This window comes from Nothoprocta perdicaria, unplaced genomic scaffold (genome assembly GCF_003342845.1).
Source record: "Nothoprocta perdicaria isolate Ctin4 unplaced genomic scaffold, notPer1 scaffold_454, whole genome shotgun sequence".
Classification (NCBI taxonomy): domain Eukaryota; kingdom Metazoa; phylum Chordata; class Aves; order Tinamiformes; family Tinamidae; genus Nothoprocta; species Nothoprocta perdicaria.
In genome coordinates, this window is record NW_020455704.1 from 207,515 (window position 1) to 228,624 (window position 21,110).

Consider the following 21,110-nt stretch of genomic DNA (forward strand, 5'->3'; position numbering starts at 1 on the left):
CAAAAGAGAAGGAGGAATTAACTGAAATTGGGTATGGAAAGATACTGTCACACAGACAGCCAACAGGAAGGGATCACGTGAAATGCTGGTGTGCTCTTGTTGGAGGAGGATGCCCTGCAGGAAGCGCTGCATCCTGCCGGGGGTGAGGAGGCGCAGATGGCCAGCGAGTAATGCCTGCCTAAAGGAAACGACCCAATGTYGCATGCATTGTAGTGCCACAATTATCTTTCCGCACGTGGAAATTGGTGGCTCTAGTTGCTACTTTGAGAACTGCTCAGATTTGGCACATTAGCTGCCAGGCAAAACCGAAATGAACCTAATTCCGGCTTTGAAGACCCCCAGCGTTTGTGTATCCTCTGTGTTTCCTCATCTCGTAAATTTGTATAGTTGTAAATTTGTTGTAAATTCCCTCAGCTTGTAAATTTGATAGTGCTAGATACCATGTTTGCCTCTTGCCTAAGCGTTTCCTAGTACACAAAGATGTCTTTTGTTTTGCGACCGTCAGCGAGCAGAGCAATTTGCAGGTTGTGCTCAGGTTGTGCTAAGTAAAAGTCATCATCCTATTTCACTGTCCAAAAAGCTAGATCACCTTGGGTCTAGTTACCCTTGCCTAAATATTTCTGGGAGGAATAAATGTCTGCCTGCAAAAACAACTGGCTCTGGAAAACTAGAATTGAAAAAAAAAAAAAAAAGTTATGCATAATCTCACAGCCCAAGAATCTATTTAGCAGAATAAATAGTTTCTTATCACTTGTTTTGGTTTCTTCTGCTTTTCATGTGGGTAGTCATCAGTAAAATGCTCTTCTGTGTTATGACTGGATAATTAGTTCTGAAATCTGTTTTCACTTCCTAAGCATTTTTTGTTCTGAAAATTTGGCCAATCTTTTAGCTTCAGCTGTAAGTACAGTCTGATGAGAGCAGTAGACATGGGATCTGTAAAAGAACAGAATCGGCTGCAATTTTAAATTTTTTTTTTACTTTTGATATCTCAAAACAAACAAATCAGCAGAACAAATCAGCAAAAAACACCCCTCATCTCTTGAGAAACTGTTCAGCTTCTGGATGACWTATATGGTTGGTGAGAGGAAGGTGAGCACGTTGCACGTGGATAGGTAGCACTCAAGGAGCGCAGTGCATCCAAGTTAGCTGGTGCTGGCGGCCCCGTGCACCCCTGTGCCCACCTGCACTGCCCTGGGCCACCCATGTGCCCCCAGGCAGGGGGGCTTTGGCCTTGCTGGGCAGATCCTGAGCCATCCTGTGTCCTTGGTGCTAGAGCAATCACACGGGGCTATGACGGTGGTTGCTCTACCATCCACCATCCATGTACAGCCTGGGAGGTAACGGRCCTTGGTTCCCGTCCAGAGACGGTTCATTGGCACAGGCTGCCCAGGGAAGCGGTGGAGTCACYGTCCCTGGCAGTRCTCAGGAAATGTGTAGATGAGACGCTTAGCTTAGGTTTAGCAGGCAGTGTGGTGATAGGTTTATGGCTGGACTCGATGCTCTTGAAGATGTTTTCCAACCATAGTGATTCTGTGATTCTAGGTGGTGAGATGTGCACATGGATTAGTTTCTTCTCTGCCGTTGTTCAGTATAGGCTTTAACTTTTAAGTTACCATTTCTTTTCACATTTTCAAGTCCAGACAGATCTSTTGATTCCTCCTGGTTGTCCTTTTGTCAGGGATGTAGCACTTGATTCAGTCAGAGAGGCCACTTGGTGGTGATATGACATTGCAGGGGAAGGAAGATGTTGCAGACTCTTACTGACGATGAGTTTGTGGACTTTTTTTTTTTCCTTCCTATACAAATGCAACAACCTCAGTGCTGTGGGGCGCAAAGAGAAGGATTTGAATGCCACAAGCAACTATGAATTCTTGTCTGCAAAATCTCATTTGTTGAATGCCCACATGTAGCAGGGGCTAGTGCTCCAAAGCTGATATTATAGGGGTTTTGAAAATATCTTAATGAGGAGTAAGTTTTCTTTTGAAGGGATGGGGGTGAGGGAGGGATCATGTTCTTCTGCATATGTTAATATATAATTCTGGCAGCACTGCTTGGCTATTGCTTTGCTCAACAATTTGGATGTTTCGCTGCAGAGCCATGGGATCAGCCCTCCAAATTAACCCAACAACTGCAAGGCAAAGAGAATGGGACCCGTCTCTCCAAATGCAGGTGTCTACCGTGCAGATGCCTGCATTTCATTTAGTCACCAGCCTCCTTTAATAGTCAGAGGAGAGACTTCTCCTCCAGACTTTTCTAGAGTGTGACTCTCCATTTTAGATGGCTGCCTTAGGATGAAAAGGATCAAGCCCAAGAAATTTCCATTTTTCTTCTGTTGACTGCACGACCATTTCCAGCAGGAGAACTTACAGGAAAGACATTTCGGGTTGGGAGACAAAACCCACCCAGGGTGACAGGAGGACACCCAGCTGCTGTGATGACCACTACTACTCTGTATTCGCCCTGYGGTGTTTGCAGCAGGGCTTTTCCTGAGCGCCCTGGTGCTCTCCTCCGGCGGGATCGTGGGGGCGGATGGCACCGCTAGGTGGTGGTGCTCCCACGCAGTCGCCTCCAGGTAAGGCCGGGGTGCTGCTCAGAACCGCTCTCTGGCCATGCTCCCTGCTCGAGAGGTGTGCGAGCACCTYGGGGAGCACGAGCACCAGCCCGGGCTGTTGTGGGGACCCCCGGCACGCTCGGCCMCTTGGGGTGGGAGCAGAGCCACGCTCCTCCCTGGATTGCCACAACACGCTCCATGCCCTCGTGCTGCCGCCTTGGCTTGTGCCTAGGTTGAAGGGCTATGGAGCTGGGGATGCACCCACAGGTGCCTAGGTTGGAAGTGCATGGAGCTGGGGATGCATCCATGGGGCCTGGGGTGGTGTGGAGGCTGCCGGGGCAATGTTGTCTCCTCCAAACTGCTGAGCGAGATGGAGCCGGCCGACTCCAAGCAGGGGCAAGACCTGTGTCCTACTACCTGTGTAGTTCAGGCTGAGTACCTTGCACCTTAAAACTAGATGCAGGCAAGCTCTACCAGGAGGCCAGAGAGGGAAATCTCTCACTGCCTTGGCAATGTCAAATGCAACTAAATAAGTCTTGCTGTTTTCACGTGCCATCACTTAGGGCCCCCAGGCAGCAATCACTGTCCTGGTTATTGCTTTCAGTTTATTTTTTTTTTCTTGGTACTTTATTTTTTATATATCAGTACATCGTCCCTATGTATTATTGATCCCATTGTATAACGTTGATCTCAATCCTAGAGCTTTTAAGAACCCTTTTTAGACCCTCAAGCTGCTTATTCTGTCTATTTTTCCAGTGTGGGAAGGGAAACCTGCTTGTCTGTGTGAGTTGTACGTCCTTATAATTAAACTTGCATCAGAAAATAACTGTGTGTTTAACGCTCCAGTGCCACAGGCTGTTCCTTTGTTCCTATGGCACAGATCACAGCTTGGGGACCGTAAACCTGTTACGTGACTATTTCAGGGATGTCTAGGAAGAAAACCCAGGACCACTTGGCTGTATAGCATGAATACCAGAGCAGGCATCACACTCACATTGCAGCTCRTGCAAAGGCTTCATGTTACGAAAATGGAAAAAAAAAGAAAAAAAAAAAAGGGTTTTAAAAACTGGAGCTGGGATCTCTGTCCAGGGCCCTCCGAAACTCGTGCAGATGGCTCCAGCTGTACYGCTTCCCCCCGCGCTGGCACGCCATGCCGATCAGCAGATTTCCTTCTGCTTGCGCTGTGTGCTTTTCCCTGGAAAGCATGTGATAGTTGATCTGCAGCAATCCCTTCCTAAGAAATGTTTGCTGCAGTTTCGAGCCAGCGTTGGGACCCGGGGTGGGTGAAGCGGCTCTCGGCCGGTCCCTCTTCCACGGCGCTCCTGACCGGAGCGTTTTGTGCCGCCCAGGGAGACCCTCTGCAGGGGCAGACGTGGGGGCAGCGCAGCCCGGGGTGCTGGGGCAGCCCTCCCAGGGTGCTGGGGCAGCCCTGCCCGGCTACCTTGGGAACGTCCCTATGATCCACGTCCTGCTCAGCTGAGATGTCTCCCTGCAGACACAGGAGTGTCTGACCTATGGCTGTGAGGCTGACGTGCGCCAGCCGAGAAGCAGACACTAGTTAAACAGGAAGGCAGAGCTCCAGCCTGGTTTGTTCATACACCCAGAGCTCGTTATATACAGCCTGAAATTTGCCTTGCTTTTACGCCAGGGTCTTATTCTCCTCATGCACAGCAGCATTTTTGGTGTCAGGTTGGGGGAGAACAAGGAAAGCAAGCTCATCTTGCAGGGGAGATGTAGCTTTGTGCTCAGGCTGCTCTTGAAATTCATTTATTGTGAATGAGAAAGCCTATGACATGGAGAAGACATCAGTGCTAAACACAATATCCTTTCTTCTGCCGTGTCTTCTGCTTTGTTTATGATAGGCATGGGTGGGATGACACTGGGAGATTTCCACTCGGCAGAAAACAGAGTTTCTGAGCGTAGGAGGAAGACATCTCAAGGAGGAAGACGTCTCAAGGAGGAAGATGTCTCAAGGAGGAAGACGTCTCAGGGAGGAAGACCTCAAAGGGTGGCCGCCAACGTGGGTGGGTGGGCACGTTCAGCAGGGCTAGATCCAGCAGCTTGAGGCTTAGGTGCCTCAAACTGAGCAGTGCATTGGCAGCCACCATCCTAGTTTATCTGGAGTGACAAAGTAGAAATTGAAAAATTCATAAGACAGTGCTAAACCACACAGGCATTTGAGAGGACTGCTGATTTTAGCTTCTCCAGGGAGTTCTGCCAGCTGCAGAGTATAAATCTTCAGGCATGTAGCCCTCTGCCCRTGCTGCTCTTGTGGGTACGTGAGAGCAGAGCTCTGCTCTCTAGGAAAAGATCAACACTCAGGATAATGCATTAGATTAACTACCTTTTTCTCAGGCAGCCAGAGCCCTGCTCTTAAATGACCTCTATCCAGAAACCCTCTAACCTGCTTCCCCGTGGTAACTAGGCTGTCCCCATCATCCATACTGAGGAGAGAGAGAAGCAGCCTGTCTGTGTGGCTCAGGAAGAGGGCTAATATATTATCCTTCCAAACCAGGTGCTTACTTGGGGAATGGCAACTGGATAACTGCATTCCAAAAGGCTTCTGTAATGGGCATTTCTAGGACTTCTTTTTTTCCCCATGGGAACCAGGGTCACAGGAGTCAGGATTCAGAAGATAGCTCTGGGACTTCTCTGTTGCAGTGACATAGATGTCAGCCAGCTCAGCCCAAGAGTTGCACGTACTGTCTTGTATTAAATGGGATTTAAATAACTTTGGTTTTAAAAYCATGAGCAAACAAAATGGCTCTGTTGGTCTGGACAAGATCTCGCTGACCCACCCTCGAGGGGCTGCATCCCTTTTTCATCAGTCCTGAAGAGATTCAGCTTGGAGGGCTCGGTGATACGACACTCTGCCTCTCAGGTAATTCCTACCTCCTTTTCTCCCCCATTCTCCTCTCTGATGGCCTGGGGAGAAGCAAGGGCAGTGTGTGCATGTGCTCACTGCTGTACGAAGGATCTCAATCCCACCTCATCCCTGGGACTGGAGGTCAGTGCCTGCCTGTGTGCCAGGCCAGCCCAAGGCACTGCCAAGCACTGAGTGATTTCTGCTGGTGAGGGGGAGAAGCAGGGACGATTTGTCACCACATGTACAGCTCCCGACCCTCAGGAACCTGTTAGTGAACCATGTCCAAGGAGCTTAATAATAGATGGATAGGTCAAAACASCTGGAGTCAGGTAGGCTACATCACTAGTCACCCTGCCAGTTCCCTTAGACAGAGGCTGAGCACTTTGCTACTCAGCTTTCCTTGCTTAGAGGAAGTCCCATGTGGTCTTAACCCCTTTCAAATCCTCCTGAAACTAGGAGTTGTCACCTTAATCTGAAAAATAACACAGAAAACTCCTGCTCAGCACAGGACAGCAGTTCCCAAGCTTCTTAGTAGCCTGTTTCTTGTTGGGAGTCAGTGACTCTACAAACAATCTGAGTGATGTGAGCCTAAAGAAAACCTCTGATCTGGAAGGTAGAAAACAGCCAGAGGCTTCTTGCTGGACTGCATCATTGCTCCTGTTGGTCTAGATTATGTAGAGCCAGAGACAGGAGAATTGCTGCATGAGAGAGTTTTATATACCCTTAACATACACATATATTGGGTAATTGCTCAGTGCCACTACTGTCCTCATTTGGTTGTGGTCATATCAACAGCATCAAATGGAGCTGTTGCAGTATTTTAACTAGAGGACTGGCTTTCATTGCCTGCTCTGAGGCTAGAAGGAACTGGACTGAGATCTCCTTCTGCTGCCTGGCCCTTCGGTGAGGGGCATCTGAAGACCCTGTGGAGTGTAAAGCTATGAAAGAAATGAAAGGCTCCCTTCCAAAAGCTCCCGGCAGCCCTGCACACGGACAGGCTGCCAAAGGGCTGGAGAGTGAGAGCAGCGCTGACGCTTCAGTGGTGTAGGTCTGTCTGCAGCAGCGCTGCTCCAGCTCAGACAGAGCTCTCCAACAAATATTCCAGGGTCACCATGGCTTTCCTCCCCACAGGGCTTGTCTCCTCCTCCACAGCCTTATGATCTTTGTTGGAACTGTGGGTCATTTTCCTTCTTACAAAGCCTAAGATTTGCTGCTAAGTAGTTCATGGACTGGGTAAAATTCACTGTGTTGTGTGGTTCTCTAGTAACATTTTGCCTTCCTTCTGCTCTGTCTGTGTCCCTGAGGATGGACATGTTTTCTTCCAGGTTACCTGCACACATCTGCCATGAGCAACCCACGCTCATGGGAAAAGCCAGGACTGTCCCTTGCTTGAACCACGTCAGTCACTGTCATTATGAAAAAAAATTATATGGTATCAGTTATATCATGATTAAGTAACAGGCATTGCKTCTAATGCTTGCAGCACAGGGATGTAAAAGGCATCAGGTGTCAGCACAGCTTGTGTGTGTARAAACAGTGAAACTCCCATTTCCTTCTCCTAATCTAACTGTCTTTTGATGATGAAGAATTTCATCTGAAGTCTGTGCAGCCTTCTTGAAATGCTAAGGTTAGTGTTGTTTGAGTTGCCTTTGAATAGGTCTAATGAACCCTGCAGCCACAGAGGGAAATAGCTCTTCATCAGACAGTCTTTCTTTTTCTCTTTCTTTCTCCAAGATCATTTTTGCTGGATGAAATATGTCGCTTACAGCAAGGGGTTTGCAGGGGGCCAGCAAGGCGTCCCTGCAAGCTGGATGTCTTCACCCCATCCAGATGAGCTGCTTTGCTTGGCAACATCGTATGAAAGCAGTGCTGAGAAGCTGCCGTGGAAGACAGTGGATGTCCTGTGGGCCTTGAGCTGATGTTTTCCAGATGATGTCTCGGCCCAGCAGCAGACTATCCTCTTCTCCAATTTTTCAGCATCTTCATACAATCTGATGCAATCGTCTAGGAAGAGATTTGCCACAGCTTGAGATCTTGCTTGTTTCTGTCATCTGTTTTGCTATGGACATAGCCAAAAAAAAAGCTTAACCTGAAACTAGGAGCTCACACAGAGCTCCCTGTTCAAAAGTGATTTTTTTTTTTAGAGTGTGCTTTCCATTTCCACCATTCTGGTAGGYACTGCTCACTTTGTTCCTCCTCTGTGTTATTGGGTACAGACAGCCCCAATGCATTCAGTGCCTGCTAGGGCCAGCCTTAACCACCAGCTCTCAGATGCCTGGAGACGCCTTGCTAAAAGGCAAGATGTAAGCCTGATGTGAAAGCTGGCTCTCAAAGAACCAAATTCTGGTTTTTCTGTAAGAGAACAGAGGAGCGGGAAAAGGCCAGAAACATGGCCTGATTCATGAGCAAAACTGAGTAACAGTGGTTAAGCTGACCCCTTGGTCTGATTGATGCAAAATGATAGAAGACTTCTGCCTCCAGCAGCACTGCTTTGTAAGGCGGAGGCAGGTTAGCTTTGGGTTTTGCTGTGAAAAACCCAACTGTGCTACCTCATGTCTACACAGAAAACTACTTTACCCTCCTATTTCTCCCTTAAACTTCTTTCTTTTTTAATCTTGCAGTTGCAAGTCAGACAGGGATTAGGAAAGAGTCCCTCACTACTGGGCAAATATTCCAAGTGCATCCAATGCAGCAAGCAGAATTTAAAATTCTGAATTCAGAATTTAAACCAAAACAAAACACAACTTAAGCATGCAATGCTCATTTGACTGCTGCAAACTTCCTGCTTGTCCATCTGTTGCTGTCTGGAGCAGGGCTATATCCCTGGTCAGACTGGAGGATTTCTGGTCCAGGGACTGTTTTCCAGCTCCATTGCTCAGCTCCAGCAAGAGAGACAGCTGTGGAGCAGCCRCCACGACTGACTGCCAGCCATAGCTGTCCCCTACAAACACTGCGCCTTTTCTTAGCAAAGCTGAAAAGCAGGCTGTAAAATAATTGCTCAAGGCCTCGGAGAGAATTGGTAGCAGAGGCGTGTTTATTTTTTTTGTCTCCTCTATTTGATGTCATCTGTTTTCTCTTTTCTTCAGTACAGCCTCTAAAAAGCTCCATTATCAAAACAAACTAGAACAGAGAGTCTTMTGGTTTGGAAGAATAGCTGGGGCTTGAAAGCTCCCATTCCCAGTCATCAGCCTCTTTCCATGCTCTCTCYGGGACGGTTGAAGTTATTTCTGTTCTGCTAAATATAAAAGACCAGGGGCCCCTCCTTGGCCCTGAGGCCACTGCCTCGTGTCTGCCCTGTGTAAAGCAGGTTTAAACATGCTGGTTGCCTTCACCCTATATCACATCTGTCCCGGGTCTCCTCTGAGCCAAAGATGGTGACTGTTKGGCCCAAAGGTGTATTTTGAGGTTTCATTTTTTCTGTTTTCCTTTTTCAGTGCGAAGGGTCAGAAAGGACATGAGGCCTCACAGTGCAGCTCACCAGCCTGGGGTCTCACAGCAGGAAACTGAAGACGGGAACATGTCTCCAGTTGGACCAGATGTGAGAACTGCTGAGGAAACAAAACCTTCTGGGATAGTGTTGTGGGAGCACACAGGATGGAAGGAGCCAAACCTGGTACTTTTCTGAGTGTGCAGCCCCTGGACTGACCATAGCCGTGGCCTTGCCTACGCATGGACCCAGCAAGTGCCTATGGAGCTGTGTAGAGCAGAGCCTGAACCAACAACTAAGCGTGGCTGAGTGGAGTGGGAGGCTTGAACTTGTTCCTTGGCTCTCTCTATCGAGCAGTGGAGATGTTTCCTCCCAAGGAATAACCCTCTCTGGTTGCTACTCAACACTTCTCTGAGCTCATAGCTGCTGCTGCAAGGAAGGCCAAGACTGTGACAGTGACAGAAATTAGCTCTTGACTGCTCAAAGACTCCTCGAGCAGTTTTGTTGAAGAATATGGCAGCCTATTAGAAGTGCAATCCCTTACACAGAATATTTGATCTCTGATAAGGGGCAAAATGTGGGGGTCCCAAGGACAGAAACATGCCAGGGAAGGGAAAAATAATTATGTTTTAAGGGAAAATTGTGCTGAGGCAAATGGTGTCTTCCAATAACTTTCTTTTTGATACATGCCCCAGATACATTTGCTTGCTTAACTAATGTAGAGAATCATCCTACTGATGTTTAGAGCCAAGTTCCTAAAAGGGATAGTGAAAAACTCCTCTTTTTCATGGTAGATTTTTCATTTTGCTTGGAGGTGTTTTAGGAGGCTGATTTAGGGAACAGATCCTCCTGTGGATGTTTTTTCTCTTTCCAACAGTCCTMCTCTCTATGCCAAAAATATAAGGTAGCTTTTCTGTTGGATAAGCCCTTCCTGGCATATCACAAAGATGGCAAAGTGCCCTGAGGCCWGAAGATGTTTTCCACAAGCTGGTAGGTTGCTGGAGCAGCAGCATTAGCAGGGAGGAATCAAGAAGTATAATTAGGGGTATTCTTTTAGTTAAATATGAATGGAGGTTTAGTTAGCCCTGCAATGCTCCCATCCCTCCTACTGCCTGCTTTTGGGACCTCGAAGAAGCGTTCAGCATCTTACAGGAAAATTTACACAGTGTCCCAGTGCTGCTTCCTTCCTGCTTGCAGGGACACAGGGTTTCCGAGAATCCTGCTTGGAATCCTTCAGCAAGTGTGAAGTTGCAGAACATGCACAGAGCCTCCGCTGCCAGGCGGGAGCGGTGCTGCCTCTGCACACAGGCAAAGCCAGCAGCGTAGAGCAGCTCTGCCAAAATAAAGGGGTTTTTGCATGGTTTTCCTACCCACCCCCCCCCCCCCCAAAAAAAAAAAAGTAAATTTAAATTGACAAATTCAAATGAACAGAATGCCCCCTGGAAGTGTCTCAGTATTCCTGATATGGGAACTCTCAACCGACATTTGGTGTAGAAAATTTCAGTCTTTTAAGAAGATTACTTTAATACCAGCTTGACTTTTTTTGTGTGTGGTGTTGATAAAGAGACACATCTATTATGCTGCTTTTCTATGATCACAAAACTCTGACTGCCTTCTTAGCTTAGGAAAAAAATCCATTAGATTAGATTAGATTACAAAATATGAGCTAGTTCCTTTTTGTACTAAAAACAGGAAAAAAAAATCTTAAATACTCAAAATATTTAATGTGGAGACAGGACTTTCCAATTATCTGTTTTTATTTGTTCATAACTAGTGATATAATTAAGCAAATAGGGAATAATCAAACTGATTAACTGTAGAAGCAAATGTAAATGAACTAGGAATTATAACACAATCCAATATCGCTGCACTTGTAACAAATCTCCACGGATCACGTGATTACAAAACACAYGTGAAGAACATTTCCTATGACTGTGCATGTAAGCAAGTTGTGCAGGTATCCCTCGCATCCAGCTGTGTGCCAGCAGCTCCCCATTCCATACCTACAGCCAAGTGATCGTCAAAACAAACTAGGTGCAGTATTGCAAGYTAAAAAAGAAAAAAAAATAAAGAAAATACCCTCAGGATAAACCACAGAGTACAAGCAGCCAGGAATACAACCCACGTGTTCTCTGGCAGTGCTTGGCAATGTTTTGTGTTTCTTAAACTCCTAAACACTTTCCTGTGGCAGTGTGGGTTCCCCGTATTTACTTTTACTAATGAAAACTCCTATTTTTATTTTTATTTTTATTTTTATTTTTATTTTTATTTTTATTTTTATTTTTATTTTTATTTTTATTTTTATTTTTATTTTTATTTTTATTTTTATTTTTATTTTTATTTTTATTTTTATTTTTATTTTTTGTTGTCTTTTACAAAGGAAGCTCAGGTGGAAAATCGTTGTCCTCTGAAATGCAGCTACACAAGACCTGAGCCACAGCATAGCACTGCCTAAACACACTAGTGGCAATATAGCAGTATAGAGATCCCATCTGTGGGGGCTGCAAATTACCAATTACATTTGGTAAGAATGTTCTAGCCAAGATGTGTGAGTACCAGCAGGCTCTAGAGAACAAATTATGCAACCTTTAATGGTTGCAAGGAAAWGCAATAAATTCACATGCCTGAATGTGGCACGTGAAGCTAGTGGASGCAGGTTGGGTGAGTGAGTTTCTGGCAATTAAACAGTCTCTCACTATAGTCCCCATCTCTACTGTGATAGATTTGCACGTGAAAACGTCCAGGGGCTCCATGTCTTTGAGCCCATGGTGCCATGGCAGAGGTCACACGTTTTGCAGCCCCGTGATRTTACTCTGCTTTGTGCTGGACCAGACAAGGCCTGGCCTTCTGAAGAGCTTCTGTTTTAAAAAATCTACAACATTAAAAAAGAAAAGGAGGGAAAAGGAAATAGTCCTTCACACAGTGTATGGGTCCCTTCCTGCAGCACAGTGCAGTTGCTGAAAGCTTACATGAATTCAAGAGCTGATTGCGCAAAATAGCAGAAGAAAATACACTGTGGCCAAAGAAAAATGTATGAACAGCAGGACACCACCTCCAGCTCAGAAAATACTTTRTTTGCAGATTGTTAGATCCTGGGAAGTGCTCCAGTGGTCTGTGCTTGGCTCCTATGTGCTCTTTCTGCAGTACTGGCCCACTGGCCTGCTGCATCGGAAACAGGTTATTTGTCTGGATGGACCTTGGTTTGACACAGCTCAACCATTCTTGTACCTTTGTGCCTTAAAAAGCTGTTTTTTTTTTTTTTTTTGTTCTCAAGTTCTCTGTTCTACTGTGGGAATCAATCTTCTCTAGGTTTTTAGTGAGATATCTTTGTTTCCAGCAGATAGAACATGTTGGTGGAAAATGCTGATTTAAATCAGATCAAAGGTCCTGTCCATTTCCATACAATGAAATTCCTTCTGGATTAAGAAATTCAGTGTTTTTAGGAGGAAGGACACCCACATGCCGTTTTGACTCAGCTGGTTTCCTTCAGAGTCAATGCAGGAAACTCTAAGCCTGCGAGTGCTCTTATCTTTGCAAGTTCCTTAAAATTGGTCAGACTACAGCCTTCAGCATGGCTGGGTATCTCCATCTATGAATCAGCTATAAAAGAAACACTGAAAAATAAGGCTGTGTGTTGGTTTACTTCATCAGGTAAATGCATTTGTATCTTGAGCAGTCATTTTGCAAAAAGCAATTAAACTTCACCAGATTTTATCAGGAGCAAGCAGCCTTCTGTGGAAAATGTTGTTTGTCTTTCCTCAGTTCAGTTACCAGCTGCAATTCTTAGCAAGATTCCCTCACTACCTGTGGGTTGGCAAGTACTGTGGCCTATGTGCTCCTCTATTTGCAAGACTTTTGGGTCATTTGGCAGGTTTCAAGTCCAAACCCTTTTAAAAAAATTATGCAACAGAGCTGATTTCCTCTGAGCTACAACAGGAGAAGTGTCTAAAAACTTCTCCTGTTTTCCTTGCATGAAAACTGTGTATGCTGGAAAAAAAGTTCAAAGGTAAATGGAGCATCTTCTGCTTTGCGGGTGTTCTCCCGACCTATCTCACCCCACACACCACTATCTCATGCTGGTAGGTCTTATGGTAATAAAAGGGATAATCAGTTGAATCTAAACTTTTCTTAGGAGGAGGATGTCCTTTTGTCAAGAAAGGCCTCTTTGTATGGTGTGTTGTTGCAAAATTAGCTCTGCTGCCTTTACGTGCTTCTTGTAGAGAAAGGCAGTCAAAGGCCRTCCTCAGTGCAGCACTGAAAGACAGGGCTTATATCTGTGGGAAAACAAAGTTTATGGTGTATCTTAAGCTGCATGTATAGGCTGGTTATTTTTGCACAATACAGTAAATCCTATTTCCTACTGGGGACAGAATCTATTTTTCTGTTGTTTCTTTTTTGTTGTCCTTTCCTTTCCATTCYGTTCCGTTCCGTTCCTTTCCTTTCCTCCTCTCTTCTATTTTGTACTAATTGTGCTTTATTGTATCCATGCTTCTCTCTGGCCCATGTTTTTATTTTCATTTACCACTCTTGACAAAGAAACCACGTTTGTGGCCTAGACTGTTTATTTCCAGCACCTTCAGAATAACTGCTGCTGTTTTCTAATGTCCATACCAGTTTTGAGATGAGAGGGAGAACTACTGCTTATGGGGTGAAATCGCGGGTTCATTGAAAGCTGTGGCCAAGTTCCCACAGGTTTCGGGACAGCCAGGGTTGGACTAGATGGTCTCTCGAGCTCCCTTCYGACCTCAACCRTTCTGTGACTCTGTGTGATTCTGTGATTTCACCTCTGGAGGGTCTGAGGAACAGAGTATCTTCAAGGGCTCTTCCTACCCCGCTGCTGAGTAAGGACCGAGTCCCTTCAGCGCAGAGCAAAGCTGCTTTGACGTGACCCCAAAAGGAGGAAGAGAGGTGGGACTCCACCATACAACCACTCCTCGGCTTAAACCTGCCGCTGTTATTTTTATTTCTTTTTGTGCCCTAGTCAGCTCTGACAACAGGGATGTTAAACAAGCCCACCCCAGTGCACGAGAGCTGTGATTTCCCTGGGCCTGGCAGCCTGACGTTGCTCAGCGTGGAGCCACCACCCACCAGCCCCAAGCCAGGCCCGAAAACAACGTRCTTGTGTTCCCAAGCTCTCTTGCTRAACAAGAACTCAAGGCCTGACTTTGCATGTGAAAACACGCTGTGGGGCTTGCAGGTCGCCGCACCGCAGCCCTGGCTCGGCAGCAGCGGGGCCTGCACGAGCTGCCTGCCCCAAAGGCTTCCTGCAGCAGTGCCCTGGCTTCTCTGTGGCAACCCCCTCGCTTGCAAGCTTGAGAAGCCTCTAAAGAGATGTCACCTGCACAGCTCTCACAGAGCTGCATCGTCTCGTGAGGCACCTGCCTGCCAGGTGAGCAGGCGCACACCGGGATGAGAGCCTGCATCCCATGGCATCCCGAGTGCTTCTCCCCAGACCAAGCCTTTCTCATCCCTTATAAGCAGGAACCAGCAGGCAGAAATGGGAAGGGAAATGGGAGGGGAAAATCACTGCTATGTTTTACTCTGGTTTTTTTTTCTTTTCTTTTTTTTTTTTTTTCTTTTTTTCCATTTGGTGATGAAATTGTGCTGGAGGCACGAAAAATCTTTCTGTGGAAAAGTCCAAAATGCTTTCTATATCTAAGTGTTCCCTTCTTCCAGACAGAGTGGAAAGGTAACTTCTAAAATAATTATCTCTATGCTCCAGCCCCACTTATCCATGCTACATATCCCAGTGTGGTATGTCTAAGTTTTCAGCATCCCAGTTCTTCCCCCATGGCAGTTTGCATGAACATAAATCAAAATTTGGGAGAAACGAGACTTTTCCTGGTCAGCTSTTTTGGCATTTTCAGTAAGTCTATAGCTGTTCGGTATCCAATTTGTAGGACATGATTTCAAGATGAACTCCAGCATGTTTTCACTGCTGCTGACAGCAAAAATTAGTATGTGGCACACTGGGACTGCATCTGCCACATCCATAAAGAATTTATTACCCTGGCATGCAAGGACAGCACTCAGATTTCCTCTTCTAGTCTCCTTGCCTTGTGCAGCTCCTGACAGCCTTGATTTATTTTTTTGTTACTGCAACTACGCTACAACACAGCCAGGATTTCACCCTCCTGTTCGGCCCCCGTGAGCAGGAGGACGGGTCACAAATGGCAGCTCAGGCTGCTTTCACAATGCAGCTGAAGACACAGTCCCTCCAACACCCATGTTCTCCTCCCAGACCTGGAACTTGTGAAGTTGAGCATCCAAGTCAAACAGGAACTGCTCTGGCCAACATCTTGCCCCACCAGAAACCCAAAAGGCAGCACACGGGAGGGTGGGAACGGAGGAGCAGAGGCAAAGGAAAGAATGGAATAGCCCCTTTTGGCAGCCACTCACCTTCATGTGGACTTAAACCAGTCGGGAAACTTCACTTTCACTGGTAAATAGTCCAAAGTTTTATCGTCAAAGAGATTATTTAGGAATGTGGGAGTGCACATACCTAGGACAGCCATCTGACCTGACAAGTTAGGGCCAATATTCTCAAATCCACTGTATGCACTTCTTGGCAGACAGGATATCAGGGTGGATCCACCGGCATTACCTTTAACTTTCCAGGGCACTTTGACACTTATTGATGGAGAACTCCTTTATTAGTCACCTACGATGGTTGTGTGAGTTGTGTGTCTAATTTGATAAAGTGGGTCTCATCCTTTCCTCCTGCCCTTTCTTCAATGGATGTTTTCTTACTGCAGATTCCCCAAGCTGTGAGCCACAGTGAGGTAGCATGGCTCATCACTGGAAAACATGAGGTTAACTACTGCAAGTTGGSCAGAGAAGGCCAAAGTGTCTTCTGGGACTGATCCTGCCGTTGCTGAAGTCAATGAAACTGTTGTGAATTATTGTTTAAATTGTTGCATCATTGCATCATTTTGGGACTGAGTTTACCACATCCATAAAAACTCGATTATCCCATGCTGGAGTGGCAGCAATCATCTTTTCTACTCTGTTTATCATTGCACTGTTAGGCTTTTTAAATTACAACRTGACATCTCTTGTGTACAGGGACTTTTTGCTATTCGTTGCTATAAAGTCAGAATTTCAGCCACATTTCCAGCACTGAGGATTGGAAGGACTGATGACATTGCAGTTTGGGTTGTATTGTTTAAGGTTCTGCCAGCTTTGACTTCATCTGCTCAAATAACGTGGAAAGCAAGGATTTGTGTATAAGCAGTTCACCCAGTTGCGCTGGTGTTTCAATTAATGTGGAAGCCACACAGAACAGATAGAGAGGAGAAGGTATGTGACCCATCTGTGACCTGACCTTGTGACGACATTTTCCTGATCTCAATTGTTTCCCAGAAAAAATGTGTAATGACTTTGGAGGGTTTGTGCACAGGACTGTCAATCTCCCTACAGAAAAATGAAGCAGAAGATGAAGCAGGATCATGTGCTTCTCTCCTATGCTTTGCTTAAAGATTACCTCCTCCCTTATCTCCTTTGACGCTGAAGGGCCCGATCAAAAAACCTCCATGGGAATATCCCTGTGAGTTTCCCCGGGCTTTGAAAGAGCTTCCTTGAGAGTGTGTGATCTGTTTGGAGAGGACTGATAGTCATACTGCCTTCCATCTGAATGGGAGTTATCTCACTGGGAACCAGGGGTTAGCTGCACATGTTGGGCAGGTCCAGAAAGCAAAGCACCTTCAAGAGACTGCAAATCTCCCATACGGTGCCTCTCCTGAGGGTGTTTAATTTTTGTTTTGTTTGCTCATGTTTTGGCAAGGCTGCAAAAAAATTCTCTGCCTTAAAATGGGAAGGTGTGTACAATGCAATCAATAAATCAATATTCTGAGCTGAGACTCATCAGGAGCCAGGCTTGCCTGTGGCTGCCTCCTGCCAACTTTTTAAATGAACTTCTTTTAACACTTGAGTCATTGCATGATACAGAGTGAAGAAAAATGTGTGCAAGCAGAAGAAGGTTCAGCCTTCAGCAGCTTCGCACCCAGCGTTACCTCTGTGTGTCAGCGAAGCTTGTCACGAAAAGGCAAGTGCCAGCAGCAGATATCTGCTTCCCACGTGTTCAACATTGCTAGGAAGCACCTTGTGGCTTCCAAGCTGAATATCTGGAAGATTATCAGGAGGAAGATAAGACTCCAAGTACATTATTTATGGGAGTCCTAGTTGGGAAAAAGGGCGTGCAGAAACATGGATGGATGTGTGTGTGTGAGGGTGTTCTTCCCATCTCAGCGAGACTTTCACACTGCACACATTTCCTCTGAACTTGCACAGCCCCGTACCTGGCTTTGCAGTCAGGCCAGCCCCATTTGCACAGTTTCATTGCGCTGGCTCCCGGCTGCTGGCTTTGGTGGCAGCCCATGGGTGCACTGAGGATGGGCCACCAACCCAACATCCTGTCCCACTTCTACCTGGCAGCAGCGGCAGGATTCATGGAAGACATCACCGCTCACATGCTTGTGTTGTCTTAGTATGCCTTAAGGATAGTAGCAGCTTAACTTTGTAATTTGGAAACTCTGCTGCCTGTGTCTCAGGTCCTCAGAGGCAACTTTCCCTGGTTCTGGCAAATGCCACGTATCAAGGGAAAAGGGAGATGCAAGAACTAAGCAGGAATCAGGACTGAGTTGATGTGGGTATATTTGCTGGTTATCTTTAACCTTGTGGGAAATAGAGGATCAGGAATAACATAGACAGAAATGGCGCAGACATATAAACCTTGGAAAAAAATAAATATTTTCTGATGGAATTTAGACCTTTGGTCAGCAAATGTCATCAGATTTTCTGTTTTTAAGAAAAAAAACCTTTCTTTGTGGTATCTTCACATAATCATGTCAGCTCAAGCATACAAGTATTTCCAGGAAGAGCTTCTGGCTGTAAATTTTGGTATCTTCAAAGAGAAGACTAGATGGGCTAAAGCCCTTTAGGATACAAAGGTTTCTGTATGTGGAATGCTGTTTTAAAATAATTTGATTTCACTCCACTTGCAGTTCAGTCTTTCAGCAATCTATGAAATCCTCAGCCTTTCGAGCCTTGGGCCTTTACGACACCGCAGTCAGGCAGATACTCATTCAAACTGCCCATTGAACAGTTTCAAAGGAGGCAAAACTGTGGAAGAAAGGTCTTGAGAATAAAGAGTCCTCAAGCACAAGGTAGTTTCTGAAATTCTCCTACAACTTCTGTAACCCTGGACATTGTTAGGGCAGAATAAGCCAAATTGCAAGGCTAGGATGTAGATCTCCGCTGACCCCCACCCAAGATCTGCACTGTTTGGGCCACAGTTATTGCTCTCAAAGCAAAAGAAAACTTTCTAAAAGAGTTTTAAAATAGCCTGAATGTGACTCAAATCCAGCATACCCATGTCATTTAAACTTTAAGAAATGTTTCATCCTCAATTTGCTCTGTAATGCTCAAATCCACAAAATGAGGTGCTATTTGCCCCTCCAACCCCATGCAGCTCTGCTCAAGCCAGGCCAGAAGCAGATCCAGGTTTCCATGGGCAGGGATCAGCATTTCGATTCTTCAGGATTTGCTCTGAGGCCAAGTTAAAGYGTGGAGGAGTGACGGAGCCACCAGGTCACTGCGTTTCAGCTCTTTGTAAGGCTATTTGCAGCCATGCCTCCCAGTGCTCACCAAAGCTGAAGAGCAGACTATGCCTGAAGCATTCGCCTTTCCCAGGGCTCAGGGGCAACCAGCTTGGCAGRTTAGTGACCCTTCCTTTCCCCAGCATGTGTTTTTTAAAAAACTCTGTCCTACGCTCTGAGTGGTGCTCRCTTTTGCCCTTGGTCTGTTTGAGTGCTGTCGAGGTGGCATTTTCCAAGAGACAAGGATGGCAGCACTGGCGTGGATAAGACATATTCCCCAGGCCCATGCTGTGCACCATCTTCTTGCCGGGAATAGTGAAGAGCCTGTCCATGCAAGACTCTCCATGGATTTTCATGTCTGTTGGGTCAAGATCACTTTCTCCCATTAGCTTTACTTTTCAATTTTCTTTTCTCAGCATCTCAGAAGGAATTGTAGTAAGTCTTTATTTCCYTCTCTTTTTTGTGTGTGAGTATAAATTCCTCTCCCCTTCTTCTTCTGTCTCCCCTTGCCACACAATCACCCTCCTTGCTGTATGGGTTCAACGTGAGCTCTTCGCTGTGCTTCAGCGTGGCATCGCACAGGCCCGGCGGGACCAGTGTCTGCTCCTGTTCTGCACAGTCAGTGTAAGCAGGGCCAGGTGTAGGACTCAAGGACACCCAGGTGCAACGCATGAGGCACTTAAACTGTAATCTCTTTCTAGATATTTGTATATAATTTATATTGTGACCAGAAGAGACACTCTAGTGTTCCCTCCATTTACCAGCTGTTTGGGGTGCCCTTCCTTTGCTACTTCCCCTCTGTGCAAGCTATGGTGTTAGAATGAGCATTTGCACAACATAAAAATGCAAACTAGTGTGTTTAGTGTCCAGGCTAAAGCAGAAACTTGGGACCCTGTTTTGGGTGCAGCGTGCKCTCAAGCTCACCTTGGCCAGCCCTGGTAGTGCAGCACAGTGCAGGGCAGAGCCTGCAGGGCTGCAATGCCCAGGCACTGCAGGAGCACCTTCCCTGCACTCCCCTCACATGCTTGTTTTGGCTGACATGGGAGAGAGATACCAAGAACAGGATCATCCCAGGTCTGGCTGTAACAGCAGTGGCCAAAAGCTGAGCGATAGCCTTTCCCTACAACAGTCTGCTCCTGCATTCAGCTCYGTTAGAACAAGCAGTTATAACTAGAGTTACAGTTATAACTTGGGATCGCAGCAGTCTGCTGGCCAAAGGCTGAATGAAGTGTTAATTTTGGAAACCAAAGGAGATATTTAACGATTCATGGCTCTTTCGTTCAAGCAGATATCAGTGTCTGGAATAGCTGTGGGGAGGCGAGCTGTGAACATCCCCAAGCAGATGGACACAAGCTGGGCACGTGAACCTGGAGGCAATTGCCATGACACTCTGTTCAGCAAGCACAGCTCATCACGCTCATGTTTTTCCTCTAGGCATAGACAGCCCAGAGATTTCCATAAAGAGTCTGTTTTACATCCTCCCTGAAGGGTAATTAGCGACAATAAAAATATTTCTGAAATTGCTGGCTGCCTTAGAGCATGCCAGCATGGGAGGGCTTTGTGACCAGCATCAGRTACCACGAGCTATGAAATGCCTGCAGGCCCAAGAGTAGACCAAGACAAAGGCCTCAGCCCGGGACTTTGCTGCTCCATCACACAGCAGCAGCAGCAGCAGCAGCTGCCTGGAACGTGCACGGAGGTGCTACTTCAGGGAGAACAAAAACATAAAGCCCAAATACTGTGTTTAACCACCRTGAAAATAAAAGAAAGAAAAGAAAAGGAAAAAAAAGCCTCCTTGGTGGAAAACAAATTCAGAGCTGTGTTCCTACTCAAAAACGACTGGTGCCAGCAGGAAATATTTATTTGTGCATCTTTACTTACTGGAGGAGATTTACAAGGGGAAGAAGCTTCGTGTGTTTTTTGACTGATCTACTTGTGTCCTCTCCTGAACCCTTCAATTTCTTCTCCATGGTCACATTTCAAAATGTTCCTGCTCTGTTCAGAGGTTCGTTCAATGAAGCAGCATGGAAAAGCTTGGAAGGGATGGGGCTGCAAGACGTACAGTGGTYTCTGTGCTGAACTTCACAGCCAGCCTCGTGTGTCCTGGGCTCCTGCTGCTGAGGGCTGGTGACCTTCAGTTCTGGGGGTGACTTTCTCTGCAGGCTGATCAAAACAAAGAGCAAAAGTAATCCCAAAAACTACACCGTAACCACAGGGTTGTGTCTAGTAGAATCAAATATGGGGAAGTAAAAGTAGGTGTGACCCTATCTGGCTCCATTCATGTCCCTTTTGTTTCCTTGTCCAATAGATTTTGGGCTTTATGCCTGAGAAACCCCAAAGCAGAAAGCTTTGAAACTGCTATAGACAGCACATTGGCACTGTCACCTTGACAAGGAGGGTAAATGTAATATGCAAGTGTTAAGACTGATGTTGAATGGATTTTTATTTTTATTGAACAATACTGATGTCCTTTAAATGCAGTTTTAAAGTACAAAACTTTTAACAAATGGGTGCATTAGCAGTAGGATGTGACCAATACATTTATATGGATTAGCTGAGAGTTGGTAGGCTGTTCTCTCACACATCGTTGAGAATCAAAGAATCAAAAAATCAATAGAGCAGTACAGTAATAGTCTTCTCTTACAGATGAACTGGGGCATTGTCTAATAC